This window comes from Gossypium arboreum, chromosome 7, assembly GCF_025698485.1.
Source record: "Gossypium arboreum isolate Shixiya-1 chromosome 7, ASM2569848v2, whole genome shotgun sequence".
In the NCBI taxonomy this organism is placed as follows: domain Eukaryota; kingdom Viridiplantae; phylum Streptophyta; class Magnoliopsida; order Malvales; family Malvaceae; genus Gossypium; species Gossypium arboreum.
The window spans coordinates 93,267,362-93,271,709 of NC_069076.1; the positions used below are offsets into that span (position 1 = coordinate 93,267,362).

General features: G+C 37.6%; 1 non-coding gene across 1 annotated transcript; it reads left to right on the forward strand.

Annotated features, from left to right (window-relative positions):
- The first annotated feature begins 1,063 nt into the window (after positions 1 to 1,063).
- Positions 1,064 to 1,169, forward strand: LOC128296201 (small nucleolar RNA R71). Its single transcript, XR_008286750.1, has one exon. It is a non-coding gene; the product is annotated as a small nucleolar RNA R71 (small nucleolar RNA).
- The last annotated feature ends 3,179 nt before the right edge of the window (positions 1,170 to 4,348 follow it).

Below are 4,348 nucleotides of genomic sequence, written 5' to 3' on the forward strand. Positions count from 1 at the left end.
TAAAATGCGTTAAGCATGGGGTAAAAATATGTATAAATTACGGTTTATCAAGCTCCTTTAAAAACTTCATTGCGTTTGGCATCTGTGATAGAGCTTCAATAAACAGTAAGTTAGTAAGTAATTTTTTTAAGTGTTTAAGGAATTTACCAATTTTTTTATCGGAGCGGTATTTCCTTGTCTAGTTGGGGTATGGCACACGAGGTTTATATTCGACATTCACTGATTTATTTTTATTATGACCTACCTCACCTTGACCTCTGCTTACCACAGTTTCTTGCCTCGGTTCTGGCTCAGGCTCAACGAATCCTTCTTCATATTGAACATTAATCACGTTGAGCTGTTCCATTGGGTTGGGTTCAATATTACTTGGCAAGCTACCTTGTGGTCGTTCGGAGATTAGTTTGGACAGCTGGCCTATTTGAGTTTCAAGCCTTTTGATCGACGCTTGTTGATTTTTAAGTGCTGTGTCGGTGTTTTGGAAACGAATTTTTGACACCAAGATAAATTTAGACAGTATCTCTTCAAGGTTCGGTTTCTTTTCCTGTTGATAGGTTGGTTGTTGAAAACCCGGAGGATCCTGTGGCCTTTGATTCCCTTGACCAGCCCAAGAGAAATTTGGGTGGTTCCTCCAACCTGCATTATAAGTGTTACTATATGGGTTATTTTGGGATCTAGAGTTATTGTTTCCCATATATTGGACTTGTTCCTCCTCGATGCTAGGGTTGACGGGTTGATACTTTGTGCATACTCCTCCTCCATTCGTCTTGCACCTCATTACTGGATATACCTGAGTAGAACCAAGTAAACTATCAATCTTTCTATTTAGAAGTTCTACCTGGTTTGATAGCATAGTAACCGAATCGACGTTATAAACGCCTGCTGTTTTAGTCGGTTTAGTCCTCGTGACTTGCCATTAATAGTTATTCAAAGAAATCTCTTTAATAAATTTGTAAGCCTCTTCACGTGTTTTGTTGTTGATGGTTCCCCCGGCTGCTGCATCATTCATTTGTCTTGTCGAGGATTCACACCATTGTAGAATGTTTGAACTTGCAACCATAGAGGTAATCCATGGTGGGGACACCTTCGTAGTAGGTCCTTATATCTCTTACATGCATCATAAATAGTTTCTAAGTCCATCTGCACAAACGAAGAGATATCATTTCGAAATTTGGCTGTTTTAGCCGGTGGGAAATATTTTAATAAAAAATTTTCAGTCATTTGTTCCCAAGTAGTAATTGACCCTCGTGGTAACGAGTTCAACCATTGTTTAGCTTTGTTTCTCAATGAAAAAGGGAATAACCGAAGATGAATGGCATCGTCAGAAATGCCATTAAATTTAAATGTATCGCAGAATTCTAGGAAATTTACCAAGTGGGTGTTTGGATCCTCATCCTGCAAACCATCAAACTGAACAAATTGTTGTATCATTTGAATAGAGTTAGGTTTTAGTTCAAAATTATTCGCAGCAATAGCAGGCCTAGCTATACTTGACTCAGTTCCTGTTAAAGTAGGTTTAGCATAATCATGCATAGTACGAGGAGTAGGATTCTGATTTACTAGTTCAGCGGGTATCGCAAGAGGTAGCTGATTATCTTGATTTTCAGCCATCTCCTCGGTCGTAGTTGAGATATCGTCCTCTTGCCCTTCCTCTATGTATCTTAGGCTTCACTTTATTTCTCTTCGGTTTCTGCGAGCTATGCTATCGATTTATTTGTCAAACAGTAGTGGTCCTGACGGGTTTCTTCCAATCATAAACTATAAAAACCTGCCAAGAGAAAGAAAAATTAAATTAATAAAAAATAATAAATATAAAATAAAATTAGCTTGCAAGAAAAGTAAATGGCTAAAGTAATAAAAATTGAGTGTTCCTAATATCTTAGTTCCCCGGCAATGGCGCCAAAAGCTTGATCGCGTGATTTCGTGATAGGTTTTAAGTATTTATAATTAATCATTCTTGAAACTAACTATTATCGCGATGTAGGAAGTGTACCTATCGAACAGTAGTATAGTTTTAGCAAGACCGGATTGTCGAACCCAAAGGAACTAAAAGTACTAGCAATGACTGTTTTTTATTATCTAGCCTAAGAATAAGGGGGTTTTGTTTTAACTAACTAATTATCTAAACTAAGAATTCACAGAAAATAGAATCGAGGAATTACTTTTGGGAAAAACGATTGAATTAAGACAATACCTAAGGAAGAATCCCCCTAGACTTCACTTGTTATTCTAACTCCGAATCGGATGATTTATTCATTTAACTTGTTCCGTAGAGATCCCTAAGTTATGTTATTATCCCTATTCGAGACTAATAACGTCTAATACCTAGGTTGAATAATTGAGACCTTTCTCTAATTAACACCCTAGGGTTGCATTAACTCGATCTATAGATCCCCTTATTAGGTTTCACCCTAATCCAGCAAAATCTTGTCACCCTATCTCTAAGCGCGCAATCAACTCCACTTAATTATGACAAATGTACTCTTAGACAGGGTCTGTTCCTCCCCTGAATAAGAGCTTATCTTGAATCAGTATCCTAGGATATCAAAACAAGAATTAAGAACACATAATTAAGAACAAGTTAAATATTTATCATACAATCCAGACAATAATAACAAGATTCGTCTTAGGTTTCATTCCCCTTAGGTATTTAGGGGATTTAGTTCATAACTAAAAAGGAAAACATCTCAGAAGAATAATGAATACAAAACATAAAGAAAACCCAAAACTCCTGAAGGGAAATTCAGGGGAGATCTTCAGTCTTGATGATGAATCCGGCTTCTAAGATGGATCAATCGACTTCCTAGAAGTAATTCCTTCCTTCCTCCCTATGCCTCCCTCTTTTCTTCCTCCTCTACGGTGTATTTATAGGATTTGGAATGCCCAATAACCCTCGAAATTAGCCTTTTTCGAATTGGAATTAGCTTGGGCTCGGAAGGGACACTCCCGTGTACAATTACTTCAGGTCGTGTTCTAGCTTGTTAGAATGGCACGGGCGTGTGTTCTACCCGTGTGAGTCGTGCTTTGATTCCGCCAAATTGGCACGGCCGTGTGCTCTACCCGCGTGAGGAAGTCCAGGCCGTGTTGATTTCGTACTTTGGCCCATTTTCTCTGTTTTTGGCCCGTTTCTCGTTTCTTTCGCTCTCCTATGCTCACCTAAGTATAAAATATAAAATTAATGCATTAGGAGAATCGAATTCACCAATTCTAAAGAAAAATCATCCATAAAATGCGTTAAGCATGGGGTAAAAATATGTATAAATTACGGTTTATCATCGATCAAATCTCGTGGTGTGCCAAACTTGGAAAAAATATAACTTTTTAGAAAATCGACTGCTATTTTGGCATCATAACGACGAGTGGCTTTTGTTTCCACCCACTTTGACACATAGTCAACAGTAAGTAAAATATAAACGTTCCCGAATGATGAGACAAAAGGGCCCACAAAATTAATGCCCCATATATCAAAAATTTCACAAACATGTACAGGGGTTAGAGGCATTTCATTTTTTCGGCTCAAGTTTCCTACCCTTTGACATTTTTCACAAGTTTTACAAAATAGATATGCTTCACGAAAAATATTTGGCCAATATAGTCCACATTCAAGTACTTTATGCGCAATTCTTTTGGGGCCAAAATGTCTACTACATGCATAAGAATGACAAAAGGATAGAATTGATTTTACCTCGGTTTCAGGAACGCATCGATGAATTAACTGATCAGAACAGTATTTCCAAAGATAGGGATCATTCTAAAAAAAGTATCGAGACTCACGTTTCATTTTGTCTTTTCCAGATCGTGATAGGTTAGGAGAGACCATACCTGTCGCAAGATAATTCACCATGTCTACATACCAAGGAAAAATCGTCTGGGCAGCAAGCAAGTTTTCATTTGGAAAATCATCTTTAACTGGTGTTACTTCCTTTGATGGAGGATTCGACTCAGATGGTCAGCCACTAAATTTTCACGTCCTTTCTTATATTTTATTTCGAGATCGAACTTTTACAAAAGTAGTATCCACCTTATAAGTCTCGATTTTACTTCTTTTTTCCAGATCAGATATTTGAGGGCTGCATGATCAGAAAAAACCACAATCTTAGTTCATAATAAATATGTACAAAAATTTTCTAAGGTAAAGATTATAGCTAGGAACTCTTTTTCAGTGGTTGAATAGTTGCTTTGGGCAGCGTCCAAAGTTTTAGAGGCATAAGAGATGACGTGCGGTTCTTTCTCGATCTTTTGTCCAAGGATTGCTCCTACGTTATGGTCACTAGCATCACACATTATCTCGAAAGGATAACTCCAATTCGGTGGTTGAACAGTAGGTGTCGAAACAAGCTTATGTTTGAGC